The 18,064-nt window shown below is 46.6% G+C and overlaps 1 pseudogene; it reads right to left on the reverse strand.

Moving 5' to 3' along the window:
• Window positions 1–10,008: 10,008 nt before the first annotated feature.
• Window positions 10,009–18,064, reverse strand: part of LOC148773527 (A-type potassium channel modulatory protein DPP6-like) — an 82,402-nt pseudogene continuing 74,346 nt past the window's right edge.

The raw sequence follows: 18,064 nt of genomic DNA on the forward strand, positions 1-18,064 counted from the left end.
CATTTTCATCTTAGGGGACTGGAATGCAAAAGTAGGAAGTTAAGAGATACATGGAGTAACAGGCAAGTTTGGCCTTGGAGTACAGAATGAAGCAGTGTTAGAGCTAACAGAGTTTTGCCATGAGAACACACTAGTCATAGCAAATATGCTCTTCGCACAACACAAGAGACGCCTTTACATGGACATCACCAGATGGTCAATATCAAAATAAGATTGATAATATTCTTTACAGCTGAAAATGGAGAAGCTCCATACAGTCAGCAAAAACAACAGTGGCTCATTTCATGAATACCTTATTGCCAAATTCAGACTTCAGTTGAAGAAAGTAGGGGAAAACGACTAGACCATTCTGGTATGACCTGCATCAAATCCCTTATGATTATACAGTGGAACTGACACATGATTCAGGTGATTAGATCTGATAGAGAGAGTGCCTGAAGAACTATGGATGGAGGTTTGTGTTGTACAGAAGGTGGTGATCAAAGTGATCCCCAAGGAAAAGGAACATGAAAAGGTAAAATGGTTGTCTGGAGAAGCCTTACAAATAGCTGAGAAAAGAGAAGCAAAAGGCAAAGGAGAAAAGGAAAGATATACCCATCCGAATGCTGAGAAAAGAGAAGCAAAAGGCAAAGGAGAAAAGGAAAGATATACCCGTCCGAATGCAGAGTTCCAAAGAATAGCAAAGAGAGATAAGAAAGCCTTCCTCAGTGATCAATGCAAAGAAATAGAGGAAAACAACAGAATGGAGAAGACTAGAGATCTCTTCAAGAAAATTAGAGATACCAAGGGAATATTTCATGCAAAGACGGGCACAGTAAAGGAAAGAAACAGTATGGACCTAAGAGAAGCAGAAGATATTAAGAAGTGGCAAGAATACACAGAAGAACTATACAAAAAAAGATCTTCATGGCCCACATAACCACAATGGTGTGATCACTCACCTAGAGCCAGACATCCTGGAATGGGAAGTCAAGTGGACCTTAGGAAGTATTAGTATGAACAAAGCTAGTGGAGGTGATGGAATTGCAGCTGAGCTATTTGCAATCCTCAGAGATGTTGTTGTGAAAGTGCTGCACTCAATATGCCAATAATTTTGGAAAACTCAGCAGTGGCCAGAGGACTGGAAAAGGTCAGTTTTCATTCCAACACCAAAGAAAGGCAATACCAAAGAATACTTAAACTACCACAGAATTGCACTCACCTCACACGCTATTTAAGTAATGCTCAAAATTCTCCAAGCCAGGCTTCAACAATACGTGAACCATGAACTTCCAGATGTTCAGTCTGGATTTAGAAAAGGTAGAGGAACCCAAGATTAAATTGCCAACATCTACTGGATCATAGAAAAAGCAAGAGAGTTCCAGAAAAACATCTGCTGCTGCTGCTTTATTAACTATGCCAAAGCCTTTGACTGTGTGGATTACAACAAACTGTGGAAAATTCTTAAAGAGATGGGCATAGCATACCACCTTACCTTCCTCCTGAGAAATCTGTATGCAGGTCAAGAATCAGTAGTTAGAACCAAACATGGAACAGTGGACTGGTTCCAAATTGGGAAAGGAGTACACCAAGGCTGTATATCATCATCCTGTTTATTTAAAGTATATACAGTGTACATCAAGCGAAATGCTGAGCTGGATGAAGCACAAGCTAGAATCAAGATTACTGGGAGAAATATCAATAACTTCAGATATCCAGATGACACCACCTTTATGGCAGAAAGTGCAAGGGAACTTAAGAGCCTCTCTCTTGGAGAAAGTGAAAGAGAAGAGTGAAAAAGCTGTCTTAAAACTCAGCCTTTAAAAAACTAAGATCACAGCATCTAGTCCCATCACTTCATGGCAAATAAATGGGGAAAAGATGGAGACAATGAGAGACTTTATTTATTTATTTTTTCACTTGTGAAACATTTATTTTTTATTTTTTTAAATTTTTAAATTTTAATTGGAGGGTAATTACTTTACAATATTGTATTGATTTTGCCATACATTGACATGAAGACTTTATTTTTTTAGGCTCCAAAATCACTGCAGTGGTGACTGCAGCCATGAAATTAAAAGACGCTTGCTCCTTGGAAGAAAAGCTATGAGCAACCTAGACAGCATATTGAAATGCAGACGTTACTTTGCCGACAATTGTCTGTCTAGTCAAAGCTATGGTTTTTCCAGTAGTCATGTATGGATGTGAGAGTTGGAGTATAAAGAAAGATGAGCACTGAAGTATTGATGCTTTTGAACTGTGGTGTTGGAGAAGACTCTTGAGAGTCCCTTGGACTGCAAGGAGATCCAACCAATCCATCCTAAAGGAAATCAGTCCTGAATATTCATTTTAAGTCCTGAGGCTGAAGCTCTAACACTTAGGCCACCTGATGCGAAGAAGTGACTCATTGGAAAAGACCCTGATTCTGGGAAAGATAAAAGGCAGGAAGAGAAGTGGATGACAGATAACGAAATGGTTGGGTTGCATCACCAACTTGATGGACATGGGTTTGACCATGCTCTGGGAGTAGGTGGTGGACAAGGAAGCCTGATGTGCTGCAGTCCATGGGGTTTCAAACAGTTGGACACGACTGAGTGACTGAACTGATCTGACAAGTGAAGTGTGTATGTGTGTTCATTTGCTCAGTCGTGTCCAACTCTCTAAGACCCCATGGACTACAACCCACCATGCTCCTCTGTTCATGGGAATTCCCAGGCAAGAATACTGGAGTGAGGTGCCATTTCCTACTCCAGGGCATCTTTCTGATCCAGGAGTCATACCCAAGTCTCTTGTCCCTCTTGCATTGACAGGCGGATTCTTTACCACTGAACCACCTGAGAAGCCACCATCATCCTGATACCAAAATCAAAGACACTACAAAGAAAATTATAGGCCAATATCTTTGATGAATATGTTTCTGTTGTTTGATTCATCTTTGACGAATATAGATGCAAAAATTCTCAACAAATTAACAAACCAAATCCAACAAGTCATAAACAGGATCATACAGAAAGACCAAGTCAGATAAATCCCAGGATTGCATGGATGGTTCAACATATGCAAAGCGAATGTCATATAACACATCAACAAAAGAAAAGACAAAAATCAAGATCACATGATTCTCTCAGTAGATTCAAAAAATGCCATTGCAAAAATTCAGCATCCATTCATGATTTTTTTTTTAAAGTTACAAAAGTGAGTATAGAGGGACTGTATCTCAACATAATAAAAAACTATTTATGGCAAATCCACAACTAGTATAACACTCAACAGTGTAAAGCTGAAAGTCTTCCCCCTAAAATCTGAAACAAAGATAGAATTCTCGCCACTTCTATTCAACATATTGTTGCAAGTCCTAGCCACAATAATAAGACAATAAATAAGGGTATCTAAATTGGAGGGAAGTGCTAAAACTGTCATGATATGCAGAGGACATGATGCTATATACAGAAAACCCTAAAGACTCCACACAAAAACTACTAGAACAGAGAAATGAATTCAGTAAGGTAGTAGGATACAAGATTAACATACAGAAATTGGTTGCATTACTTACACTATAAATGAAATATCATAAAGGGAATGTTTAAGAAAAAGCAACTCCATTTTAAAATTGCATCCATCACCCAAAATAAAATACTTAGGAATAAACCTGACAAAGGAAGTGAAAGAATTATACACTGAGAACTATAAAATATTAATAAAGTATCCCTTTGTTGTTCACCTCAAACTATTACCAACATTGTTAATTGGCTATATCCCAATACAAAATAAAAGGACTAAAAAATATTGATAAAGGAAACTGAAAATGGCTGAAAGAAAGTGGAAAGATATCCCATGCTCTTGGATTGAAAGAACGAATGTTAAAATGGCCATACTACTCAAAGCAAGCTATAGGTTTAATGCAATCTGTAGCAAATTATACATGTCATTTTTCACAGCCGGAATAATCCAAAAATATATAGAGAAATACAAAGACCCAGAACTGCCAAAACAACCTTGAAGAAAAAGAACAAAGCTGGAGACCAAACCCTCCCAGACTTCAGATAATACTACAAAGCTACAGTATTCAAAACAGCTTGGTATTGGCACAAAAACAGACATATGAATCAATGGAACAGAACAAAGACCCCAGAAATAAACCCACACACCTACAATCTACAAAAAATTAAAATGAGAAGAAAACACTTTCTTTAGCAAGTGGTATTGGGAAAGCTGGACAGCTTCATGTAAATCAATGAAGTTAAAACAAACCCTCTCACTGAACACAAAGTCAGTCCCAAAATGCCTTAAAGACTTAAAACACATGACACCATAAAACTCTTGGAAGAGAACACTGGCAAAACAGTCTCTGACGTCAATCATACCAATGTTTTCAGGTCAGTCTCCCAAGACAGTAGAATAAAAACAAAAATAAATGGGACCTGTTCAAATTTGTGCACTGTTGGTAGAAATGTAAGGGAGGTTCAAGAGGGAGGGAATATGTGTATACCTGTGGCTGATTTCATGTTAATGTGTGGCAGAAACCAACACAATATTGTAAAGTAATTATCCTCCAATTTAAAAAATAAAATAAAAAATGGCACAACCACTGTAGAAAACATTATAATACTTCCTCAAAAATGTTTTAACTAGAATTACCATATGATCCAGCAATTCTACTGGATATATACCCCAAAGACCTGGAAGCAAGGTCTCCGTGAGACATGTATGCATCCTTGTCTGTAGAGGCATTATTCACAATAAATAAAAATTGGAAGCAAAGCAAGTGTACACCCACTGATAGACAAACAAAAGTGGTCCATAGATATACTAGAATATGAATCAGCCTTAAAAAGGAAGGAAATTCTGACACCTGCTGCACTGTGAGCGAACCTCCAGAATGTAAGGCTAGGTGAAATGCTCTGGTCACAGGAGGGCAAATGCTGTAAGACCCTGCTCATGTGAGGGGCCTGGAGTGGTCAGTTCGACAGAGGCAGAAACTTTACGGTGAGGCCAGAGGCTGGGAAGGACGAAGGGAAACCAGTGTTTAATGGGGGCAGAGTTTGGGACTATAGAAAGTTCTGGAGATGGGTGGTGGAGACCACCCGACAGCCTGAAAGGACCTAATGCCATGTAAGCATACACTTAAAAGTAGTTAATGTGGGAAGCTGTATGTGTGTTTCATGACTTTAAAAAAAAGAGATAAAGGAGACAGTGTTAGTTAAGCCAGCAAGCAGGGAAGAGCAGTTTTGGAAGAAAGATTCTATAATGAGTTCCTTCTTCCTCAAGATGGTCACTGAATGCTCTTAAACCAAGTTTTCAAAACCTCAGATTCACACACAGAATTAAATTATAACCAAGTCCGTCTAGTCAAAGTTGTGGGTTTTCCAGTAGTCATGTATGGATGTGAGAGTTGGACCATAAAGAAAACTGAGCACTGAAGAATGGATGCTTTTGAGCTGTGTTGTTGGAGAAGACTCTTGAGAGTCCCTTGGACTGCAAGGAAATCCAACCAGTCCATCCTAAAAGAGATCAGTCCTGGGTGTTCATTAGAAGGACTGATGCTGAAGCTGAAACTCCAATACTTTGGCCACTTGATGGGAAGAGCTGACTCATTTGAAAAGATCCTGATGCTGGGAAAGATTGAAGGCAGGAGGAGAAGGGGATGACAGAGGATGAGATGGTTAAATGGCATCACCGACTCAATGGACATGAGTTTAAGTAAACTCTGGGAGTTGGTGAAGGACAGGGAAACTTGGCATGGTGTGGTTCATGGATGAACAAACACAATCATGGCACACCTCACTCCCTCTTGCCAGATACTGTGGCCAGAGCCAGCCTCCCCTTTCAGACTGAGCTGGCCGTGCAGTCGGTCAAGCCCACTGACAAGACAAAAAGCATTGCCATGCAGCACTTGGAGCGGTCCTGAGGGTGGCATCTTTACCCTTTTCCCAGATGGTGATGCATCATCTGAAAAAAATCATGCGTGATGGATAGAACCAAGTGCAGTAGAACCAAGTGCAACTGACAGTCAAAGCTTGTGGACATGAAACTCAAACCCCCAAACACCAAAGAGTGACATGGACCTGTCTTCTCTGCAGACGAGGATGTCAGGGATCCCCACTCCCCAATGGGAGCAAGACTGGGAGACATTGGAACTGACGTTCAGGCTGTCAACAAGCTCCAGAGGTGATGACGGTCTTTGGTGCATTTCTAACTAGCAGACAGCAGTTTGGACAGGCTTCGGGCATGCAGGTGAAATATGATGAGTACTTGGTGGAGGGCAGGGGGCAGTGGTGAGATGACTGGTCACAGTCCTGTCTTTATATACAATGAAGTGAAATGCACACGGGTGCTGGCTGTGCATCTGACCAGAGGACGCCTCACAAGGATGGGCTGGAACGTCAAAGAGGCTGCTTGTGTGCAGGGGGTGAGGGGGGGACATGGCCACTCCCCTGGGGGAGGGGGGAGCAATGCTGGCGAGGGCCCCCGCTTTCCTCCAGGGTTCTTATCACTTGAGCACACGTGACAGACCTGGAGGTGGAGTCAACACTTTGTCTTTTCATGTTTTTTAACCAAATGTCATCTGAAAAGACAACCTATCCAGGAGGAAAAAGATGGACTTCAGGACATGTGGAAATGGACAGTGAGAATCTGAGCCAGATCTTACGCACTTGGTGGGAGATCGGTTTTATTTACAGCCTTTCAGTGAACAGTGCCCGATGTCATTTGCAGTATTTTGAAATGTCCCCACAAAATCTAGAGACAACCTTGAGGAGAGAGCCATTACTTCTGATATGTTTTTTTCTTTTTAAATCCAAACAATTGCAAAGCCTACATACTGACTGAACAAAACAAAGCCAAACACACACACACACACACACACACACACACACACACACACACAGAGCAAAACTACCCCATGACCAGAGACAGTGTCAGGTAAAAACCATAGAGAAATACAAATTAATTCCATAAAGTTAACCATTAGCATTAGCTACAGTGACACTTTGTACAGCCCCTTAAAATGCGGAATCTCCTAATTACAGAAAGAGGCATGCCAATCTAGGGACAGGTACTGAGAAAATAATTGTGTTCTGGTTGGTCCATGGGGTGGTGACATCACACGGGGGTGATGCTCCTGAGTGGGTGCCTGACTCAGTGGGAGACCGGGTCTCATGCTGCTGCTTGCCAGCTCCAGTTCCAGGGCCAGCTTCTGCACTGCCATCCAGGCTCCACTTTGTTCCTTGGGGAGAGTTGTGGGGAGGCCCCGGTCATGCTGGGGTGGGGAGGAGGCAGTGGTTCCAGGCTCCGAGGAAGCCCTTCATGAACAGTGGCACACCTCCATCTGACAAGGACATTGTTTCTGGAGCAGAAATGTCTTCAGACTTGAGACACACATGTGATGAAAGTGGTGCCCCCGCCCCCACCTCAGCCTCTGCGGGAGAGGACACGGGGTGCCTGGGGCATCATGCCTTGTCCTAGGAGGAGCCAGGTGGTGCGTCGTTGAGCTTGTGGCTCAGTCCTCCTCCTCCTCTTTCACTGTGACTGCGGGGAGCTTGTCCTGGATCCTGAAGCATTCCACGAAGAAGCCGGGGATGGAATGGTACAGGCGCTGCTGGAGGGCAGCACTGCTGAAGTAGTGGCTCTCATGTGGGTAGATCTGCAAGGGGGTCATAAGGACTTAGCCACGTGGCCGCTGCTCCCTGTGTGGATGGGTGCCCGTGAGACGCGGAGCCCCCCCCCTCCCCGACCTGTGTGGCCACACTCTTAGCTCCGATGGCATTGGGCACCCTTAGAGCATCAGGGAAGAAATCAAACAACACTTTGTTTAGTAGATTGTGAATATGGCTCTGCTTGTTTGAATTCACAACACCAATCCAGCCTTGGGGACCACAGAGGCAGCAGCCAGGCCTGCATGGGTCACGACTCCCAGGGAACTGTGAGGAACCACATCTCTGCAACCCCCATGAGTGCAGAAAGCTCCTGGCTCACAGTGTGCCAAGTGCAGAGGCTTTCCCAGACCTCAGTATCCAGAGGTGTCAAATGGATATGATCATCATTGTCAAATCTAACTCATTAAGCTTAGGATTTAAACGACATAGTATAATTCCTCTGAAAGGCCCAGAACAAGGCCTGGGACACAAAACACTGTGTTCAGTCATGTCCAACGCTTTGTGACACCATGGACCATAGCCCATCAGGCTCCTCCATCCATGGGATTTCCCAGACAAGAATACTGGAGTGGGTTTCCATTTGCTTCCCCAGAGGACCTTCCTGACCCAGGGATGTGACCGGGGTCTCCGACATGGCAGGCAGATTCTTTACCACTGCACCATCAAGGAAGCCCTGGGACACCAGGGGAGTGAAAAGATGGCAGCTGATCATCCTGTCCCCAAGTATGATGACTCTGGGTACCCCAGGCACCACTTTACTTCCACACGAAGGGCCTGGCCCCAGAAGAGATTCAAAGCCAAGTCTCACTGGCCCCAAAGCCTGCAGTCTTGCCAGGATACCAAGCTGCCTTTTGCATATGAACCCTGTCCTTCTCTTGTGTCTTTGGAGGGTGACACCCACCTTTGTCTCAGTATTTAGGAAGGTGGTCCCTGAGCGAGTACCTGTACCTTAAACCTCAAACAGCTCAGAGGGGTACAGAGTGGAAAGCATGTCTCCCCCTTGCCAGGTCCTGAGCCCTGGAGACCACAACTGGCCTTGTCACTATTACAGGCTTGAGCATCTCAGCCGCTCTGTGCCTGTAGCAGTATCCAGGGAGCCTGGCTGGGCCCCACCTGTATCTGGGATCTGGTCCACACGGCACTCAGATCTGCCACTGGACCTATTGGGGCTGTGATGTGTCATACGATGCACTTGGCCTTGTACTGTGACCTGAACACTCTCAATGGAGCTCAGATGACATGTGAACTAGGCAGGACTCTGTCCTGAAGGGAAGTGCTCCCTTGGGAGGCAGAGCAGGGTGGGGGCAGTGGTGTTCTGAAGGGGCTTGAATGTAGCCCCAGAGCAGAATCAAGCTGCCATTTGTTGTTTTTGTTCAGTTGCTCAGTCGTATCTGGCTCTGCGACCCCATGGACTGCAGGATGCTGGGTTTCCCTGCCCTTCACTATCTTCAGAGTTTGCTCAAACTATCACCCACTGAATCAGTGATACCATCCAATTGTCTCATCCTCTGTCACCCCCTTAAGCCCTGCTCATCCCAGCCGATGTGGCCCTGACCGCCTCTGAGGACCGGGTCCAGCAGCATGTCCCTGAAGAGTGGGAGGACCAGGCACTGTGGCTTTCCTCCGTGGGGAGGGGTGTCTCCAGGCACCAGCACTGTACCTGTAAGCTGTAATTAGCCTTTCCCTTAATGAGCTGTGTGATGAGTTCTGCCGTGTGCTGGAAATGGATTTTTTTCTGTTAAAAAGAAAGAGGACAGTGTCTGTCAGAGCCTATGACAGCATGGAGGGCAAGCTTTCCCCGTGACCCCCATGGTCAGGTGCTCACCGACCATGGTCACGTGGATGACCAGGAACTGTTGCCCTTCCAGCGCAGACACCCAGTGTGCCACCTTGGCCATCTGCACATGGGGACACCAGAAGCCTCAAGCCCGGAGCAGTGACCACAGAGCCAGGTCTGTGCAGGCGTGGAGGAGGGAGGAGTGGACTCTCGGGACCCTCAGCCTCAAACACCCCCAGGCTGACAGAGACACCACATGGGGCCCCCGCCAGCTAACCCTGGGATGCAAGAAGAAGGGTGGCGCTGGGGATGGCATGGAGGGAGCCCCCTTCCCTCTGCTTCCATGATTCCCACGCTGTAAGCAGAATCGCTAGTCAGAGTTCAGCTCCTGGTCTCATGTCGGGGAGGGTGGTTCAGGGACAGGGGTGGGTCGACCCCTTTCAGAATAAGCAGCTTGGAAATCCCACCCCCACCCCCGACTCCCGACCCAAGCTCTGTCTGCCAGGTGTCACTGGTGGCCACACCTCCCTGAGGGGTATCAGACTGAGCGACAGGTGAAGGGGCCCTTGGTGGGGTGGGGGGAAGGCATGTGTCCGCCTAGTCAGGACCCTCACCATAGAGCTTGAAATCTCTGATGGAGGAGAGTGCAGAGCTGCAGCTGAAGACTGGAGCCTGGCTATTGCCCTTGGCTGGGAGGATGTAGGTGCTCAGGTACCCGCCATAGTCCTGGGAGAGGGTGGAGACAGACAGAGGGGCTCGGGCAAGGGTCAGCGACTGAGCCTGGAAGACAGCAAGGATTCAGCAGCACTGCCATATGGATCTTTCTTTAAAAAGATTAACATTAAACATCTTCAAGGGACATAAAAAGATGGAAAGCAAACACCTCTCCAACTAAACGTGTTGTGAGGCAAGTACCCATCTGGGGCCTCGTGTTCACGTGACATGAAGGCGGAATATGATGGTCACCATGGAGTGTGACTGTGGACTAGAGAACCCTGTGTGAGTGTGGGCGACTGTCAAGTCTTTTCAGTCCAGCATCTCCAATGCAGCATTGCTTGCTGCCTTCCCTGTCTACAGACAGAGTCATCTCATTTTCTCTGATTTTTTCTTTTTTGGTTCTACCAGGTCTTAACTGTGACATGCAGGATCTAGTGCCCTGACAAAGGATCAAACCCAGGCCCCCTGCATTGGGAGTGCAGAGTCTTAGCCACTGGGCCACCAGGGAAATCCCTGTTTCCTGCAATTTTGAGGGAGGACCCATGAGGAATCAACATCAAGGGACTTGGGCACTGGTTGCCACGATGGTCTGTTCAGGGGCCTACATGGGACAGATGTCCACATATGTCCTGTATGTGGTCAGTCCTTCATTTCCTGTGTTGCCCTCCCTCTGGGGTTGAGATGAAATACCACAATGTGAGCCTCCTGGAGAGAGTAAGCATGACACTGGACCTGCTGTGGGTGCTGTTTGGCCCAGATATCTTTCTGTTTCTCAAAAGACCCAGAGGGAAGGGGGAACAGATGGGATGTTTTGATGAGCAAAGGTGGGCAGATGTTAAAGGTGTGGATGTGTGTGCAGGGGTTGTGTGTTCTGGGGCGGGAGGGTGGTGTGGTATCTGTGCCAAACTCACTGTAGAATTAATGGTTTTTGATCAGTAAGTTTAAGTGTGTTATAACAATGCTCCTTCAGTAAAACAGGACTATCTTTCTGTTAATGACATAAGAGTCTTTCTGGTTTCTTGAAAATAATATTCATGGTCAATGACATCACCAAATCTTACAGGTTATTCTGAAGATTTTTTTTTTAATTTTGACTGATAACATCAGATGCTGGTGAGCACGTGTAGCGCTGGAACTCTGGAGGGAACCTACTTGCTGCTGGTGGGAATGCCAAGTGTTAAAAACACTGTGGAAGACAGCTTGGTGGTTTCTTTCAAAACAGCATTCCCTTATCATATGGTCATACATTCTTTGGTATTTAACAAGCTGAACACTTAGATGTCCACAAAAACCTGCACATGGATGATTACAGCCATCTTATTCATCACTGTCACAGCAACTTGGAATCCATCAAGATGCCCTTCAGTAGGTGAGTGGATAAAGCATGGTGCATTCAGACAGTGATTCTTTGGTACTAGAAAGAAATGAGTTATGAAGCTACAAAGAGACATGGAGGAACATTGAATGTGTATTACCAAGTGAGAGAAGCCAATCTGACAATGGCCCACACTGTATGGTTCCAGTGCTATGACGTGCTAGAGAAAGCGAGCTGCTGTCTAGTCAACTCAGTTGTGTCTGACTGTTTGTGACCCCCATGGGCTGCAGCACACCAGGCTTCCCTCTCCTTCCCAGAGCTTGCTCAAACTCATGTCCATTGAGTCTGTGATGCCATCCAAACATCTCATCCTCTGTCATCTCCTTCTTCTGCCTCAATCTTTCCCAATATCAGGGTCTTTTCCAATGAGTCAGCTCTTCCCATCAGGTGGCCAAAGTACTGGAGTTTCAGCTTCAACATTAGTCCTTCCAATGAATACTCAGGACTGATTTTCTTTAGGATGGACTGGTTGGATCTCCTTGCAGTCCAAGGGACTCTCAAGAGTCTTCTCCAACACCACAGTTCAAAAGCATCAGTTCTTCAGCACTCAATCTTCTTTATGGTCCAACTCTCACATCCATTCAATAACAACTAGAAAAGCCGTAGCTTTGACTATACAGACCTTTGTTGGCAAAATGATGTCTCTGATTTTTAATACACTGCAGAAGGAAATGGCAACCCACTCCAGTATTCTTGCCTGGGAAATCCCATGGACAGAGAAGCCTGGTGGGCTGCAGTCCATGGGGCCGCAAAGCACTGGACACGACTGTGTTACTGAGTGAAATACAGAGTACAGCTTTATCACAGTTTCTCTTCCAAGGAGCAGGTGTTGGGGAAGGGAGAGACATGAGCAGATGGAGCACAGAGACACTTAGGGTAGTGAGGCTGCCATGTGCGGCCCTATAGTCATGGGCACATGTCATCGTATGTGTGTCTGAACCTATAGAAGGTGCAACCAAGGGAGTGAACCTTGATGTGAACTACAGGTTCTGGGTGATAATGGTCCATCAGTGCAGTTTCACCAAGTGTAAAATGAAAGGTACCAAATGGTGGTGGTGATGATGGTGATGGTGATGGTGGAGGAGGCTGTACAGCTTGGGAGGAAACCTCTCAAATTTGCTGTGGACCTAAAACTGTTTTACACAAAGTCTTTTGAAAAAAAATGTGGAACACATTTTTCCTAGAGAACCTCAGGCCTTCTAGGATCTCAGAAAGAGTGTTCTAGTCCCCAGCACCATGCTGTCCTTGGGGCTACTTCTTGGGTCATCACCTCTGAGCCCAGTGCTGCCCGGGAACCACACACAACTGAGACTCAACACCAACCTGTGGAGGGTCCCAGAATGCTTACTGTGTGTCCCACCCCCACCTCCACCAGGAGGTGGACTTTAGTTGCTCCAAGACATGTGATATCTTAGTCACCCTGAGCTCGTCTGCAGGGCCTGTTCTCTAGGAGGGAAGGCGGTTCTATGTCTGTCCGTCTGTGCTCCTGCCATGAGACCAAGAGCCCATAGTCCAGGCAGCCTAACAAGGGCAGGAAAGGGGCCATGGCGATAGGAGGTGGTCCTCCATGGACCCAAGGCCCAGTCACAGGCCCCACACTGAACTCCAGCCCATGGACTTGGGCCACCCGTAGAAACTTCTTACTGCCTTTCCTTCCAGATAGTGTGAGAAGCTCACTAGGTTGTTCAGATGAAGGCCCCCTCCTGGGCTGAACATCCAAACTCTTTTTAAAGAAGAACCACTCACACGTGGCAGGACCAGAGACGCTCCTTGCACATCAGGGTTCAGCTGGGTGATGGGGGGGACGGAGGCCCGAGCAGGGGGTGCGAACATGAGCCGGCAGCTTACCTTCCCAAACATGGCCACGCACGTCTTGTCAATGTACAACTCCTTCAGCATCGCCCTACAAGGCCAGGCAGAGAGGGAGGAGTCAGTGCAACCTCAGCTGGGCCGTGTAACCTGGGAGCTGGAGCTGGGCTTTCCTGCCCATTTCAAAGATGAAAGCCCCCACTTAGAGGAAATACTGAGACTCTACTCTGTTCGCTGCGTTTACACAGTGCATCAGATGCCCATGTGAAGAACTCGAAGCTCCCTTGTGTCATCATGGGGTGGCCAGGTGTGCAGAGCTCGCAGGTTGAGAACAAGGAAATCACAGCAGCACAGGCCATGCTGGAGACTCGTGGGCCCGGCTGGGTCCCGTCTCTACTACGGTCACCCCTTGCTTGGACCACATGAGCCTCAGACTCAGGGACGGAGCTCTGAGTTCCACAGGGGAAAGGCGCTCTGGGGTGGCTCGGCTTTGAGTCAGGGCACTGGGGCCTCCACCTGAGTGCCCTCTGTCCCCAGTTCCTGGGAGGGTCCCTATCATGGGCCTGTCGGGGGCAGCATAGCTTTGCCTTGAGCCTCCCGGCAGGGCTCTGCCTTGGACCTGCCCAGCTCGGCTCCCGGGGGTTGCTGCCTGGGTCTTGCCTCGTCCCTACCCATATCTCACTGTTGTCCCCCAGGGCCCCTCATTCCCCACGAAGTGGCTGGAATCGTTCTGGTTTCTGGACCCTCATTCAGCAGCAGGAGTCCTGCCAGGGGTCTATCTGTTGCTTCTGTCCATTTGCCGCCACTGCGAATCCTCTCTCCCCTGGTTCCCATCACGCCTTTCCGGGTATCACCAGGTGGTTATTTTCTTGTGTCTGCAGGTTGGAGCTGCTCTGTCACTTCTGACTGCCCTTCTCAATCTGGGGGACTGTAAAACTCCTAAGCCTGAGCCCCAAGAGTGCATGGTCCTTCTCCAGTCAGCTCTCCAAGGATCCAAAGCCCCGGACCCGGCCAGCCCTTCATGGTTAGAGCAGCATTTCTACAGTGATGTTGGAAGTCCATGGACCCCCTGGTTCCTAGGGGTGGGCGGGAGAGTCCAAAGTGGAGCAGCAGCTGCTCTGACTTCTTGCCATGATACAAATTCAGGTGACTTCTGTGCCCTTGGTACAGTCAGCCCTATGCATTCATGGGTTTCACATGCACAGATTCAACCGAATATTTATTGAAAATAAATCAGTTCTTCGGCGATCAGCTTTCTTCACAGCATCCATGTATGGATGCTCTCACATCCATACATGACCACGGGAAAAACCATAGCCTTGCCTAGACGGACCTTGGTTGGCAAAGTAATGTCTCTGCTTTTTAATATGCTATCTAGGCTGGTCATAACTTTCCTTCCAAGGAGTAAGCGTCTTTTAATTTCATGGCTGCAATCAGCATCTGCAGTGATTTTGGAGCCCAAAAAAATAAAGTCTGACACTCTTTCCCCATCTATTTCCCATGAAGTGATGGGACCAGATGTCATGATCTTCGTTTTCTGAATGTTGAGCTTCAAGCCAACCTTTTCACTCTCCTCTTTCACTTTCATCAAGAGGCCTTTGTGTTCCTCTTCACTTTCTGCCATAAGGGTGGTGTCACCTGCATATCTGAGGTTATTGATATTTCTCCCGGCAATCTTTATTCCAGCTTGTGATTCTTCCAGCCCAGCGTTCCTCATGATGTACTCTGCATATAAGTTAAATAAGCAGGGTAACAATATACAACCTTGACGTACTCCTTTTCCTATTTGGAACCAGTCTGCTGTTCCATGTCCAGTTCTGACTGTTGCTTCCTGACCTGCATACAGGTTTCTCAAGAGGCAGGTCAGGTGGTCTGGGATTCCCATCTCTTTCAGAATGTTCCACAGTTTATTGTGATCCACACAGTCAAAGGCTTTGGCATAGTCAATAAATCAGAAATAGATGTTTTTCTGGAACTCTCTTGCTTTTTCCATGATCCAGTGGATGTTGGCAATTTGATCTCTGGCTCCTCTGTCTTTTCTAAAATCTGCTTGAACATCTGGAAGTTCACGATTCACATATTGCTGAGGCCTAGCTTGGAGAATTTTGAGCATGACTTTACTAGTGTGTGAGATGATTGCAATTGTGCGGTAGTTTGAGCATTCTTTGGCATTCCCTTTCTTTGGGATTGGAATGAAGACTGACCTTTTCCAGTCTTGTGGCCATTGCTGAGATTTCCAAATTTGCTGGCATATTGAGTGCAGCACTTTCACAGCATCATCTTTCAGGATTCGAAATAGCTCAATTGGAATTCCATCACCTCCACTAGCTTTGTTCGTCGTGATGCTCTCTAAGGCCCACTTGACTTCACATTCCAAGATGTCTGGTTCCAGGTGAGTGATCACACCATCGTGAATAACTTCGTCGTGAAGATCTTTTTTGTACAGTTCTTCTGTGTATTCTTGCCACCTCGTCTTTATATCTTCTGCTTCTGTTAGGTCCATACCATTTCTGTCCTTTATCGAGCCCATCTTTGCATGCAATTTTCTTGAAAAGATCTCTTATTTTTCCTATTCTGTTGTTTTCCTCTATTTCTCTGCATGATCAATGAGGAAGGCTTTCTTATCTCTCCTTGCTATTCTTTGGAACTCTGCATTCAGATGCTTATATCTTTCCTTTTCTCCTTTGCTTTTCGCTTCTCTTCTTTTCACAGCTATTTGTAAGGCCTCTTCAGACAGCCATTTTGCTTTCTTGCATTTCTTTTCCATGGGGATGGTCTTGGTCCCTGTCTCCTGTACAATGTAACGAACCTCCATCCAGAGTTCATCAGGCACTCTATCTATCAGATCTAGAGAAAGGCTCAAAAATAGGAGATAAAAGGATGTTAAGAATAAACCCAGAAGCAACAAAATCAGCACAATAAAAGCTCCAGAAAGAAACAACAGAGAAAGGAGAAATCAGTGAAAATTTTCCAAGAATGAAGAATAATTAGTCACCGGGCTGAAAAGTCCCACACCAAGAGCTGATGTCTCAGCATGCCAAGAGAGAAGAGGTCCTTCTCCTGGAAGGGAGTAATAGGGGTCTCTGAGGATCAGCAAACAGGAAGATCAGCAAACATTTCTCCCTAGCAGCACCTAATGGTGGATGATCCCAGGGCCTTCTTAGTAGAGATTATGTAGATTTGACATCTAGATAAACAATGAACTCAAATATGGGAATGGAATAAAGACATTTTGTGATGTTTTCTAGATTCACAAAGGGCAAATTAAATAAAAATGGGGATATATATCTGTCATTCTTTGGCACGAAATCCAGGGTGGGGGCTTTGCACCCACATAGGGAAGTTGTGACAGGGCAACAAGGGTGACCCTACAGACACCTGGTCCAGGTGGAGCAGGAGAAAGGGGACTGCAGCTTGAGGGAAGAACGCTGGAATCGACAGGTTATTAGCAGGTGTGATGAATTGATGCTTTCAGCTGTTGTGCTGGAGAAGACCCTAGAGGTTGCCTTGGACTTCAAGGAGATCCAACCAGTCCATACTAAAGGAAATCAACCCTGAATATTCACTGGAAGGACGGATGCTGAAGCTCCAACACTTTGGTCACCTGATGCAAAGGCCTGACTCATTGGAAAAGACCCTGATGTTGGGAAAGATTGAAGGCAGGAGGAGAAGGGGATGACAGAGAATGAGATGGTTGGATGGCATCACTTACTCGATGGACATGAGTTTGAGCCATCTCCAGGAGATGGTGAAAGTATCCAAGTGAAAGACAAAGCTATACTCCAGGAAAATTAAATGATGTAGCAGAAAGTAGGGCACGAGACCCCACAGGGGTCTGCAGTCAGCACCATTTACACAGTGATCCTGCACCTCTGATGGCTGATCTAACCAGGCAGCTGATGTAACACTATTGGGAGAACGATGGTCCTCACCTGTGACAACCGGAAGTCAAGTGATAAGAAATCGTGACGTGATGACAGCCGTGTTCAGAAAGGTGGAAGCAAATGCCTGATGAAGGCGGTGAGTGGGTAGAGGGTGGCTGCCTCTGCAAAGCAGGGCTGGTGGGAGGGTCGGGTGAAGGGCAAGGGAACTGGTATGGTTGATTTATGCATTTTTATGGGTTGAATTCTGCAAAATATGTTGGATTTCTAACCTCCTAAGCCTCAGTGTGGGACCACACCTGTCAATAGGGCACACTACATATGTAATGAGTAAGTTATAATGAGGTCACACTAGAGTGACTGGTGTCCTTGTAAGAGGAGAGAGACACGGAGACCTGGGGAGGACACAGCCCGTGAAGACACAGGATCGCGGGGATGTACCTACAAACTGAAGATTGCCAGCATCCAGGGGAACAGGAAGAGCAGGCAGGACCCTCCCCACCAGGTGTTAGAGGGAATGCAGCCCTGCCCACACCTGATCCTGGTTTCTAGCCCTAGGAGACACAACAATTAACACCTCTGCTTGTTTAAAACATGGTGCAGGTGCCATAGGACAGCGTGGCAGACTTCAGGTCTCACACACACACACACACAGCCTAAGTCGACCTTCAAAGCACAGTGGCCACACCCACACAATGGAACCACTGAAGACATCTCTCCAAGTTTCTGAATTCTCTCCTCATGACTCAAATCCCTGATATGCTGACGGGGCTTGAGGAACATCTGGTGAAAGGGCCCACCTGGTCCTAGCAGGGTTCTGCTGCACAGCTGGATGTCCAGATCACAGGTGCTGGGACCATGTCTGCAGAGA

This window comes from Moschus berezovskii, chromosome X (genome assembly GCF_049115385.1).
Source record: "Moschus berezovskii isolate FMDL1 chromosome X, NW_MosBer_1.0, whole genome shotgun sequence".
Classification (NCBI taxonomy): Eukaryota; Metazoa; Chordata; class Mammalia; order Artiodactyla; family Moschidae; genus Moschus; species Moschus berezovskii.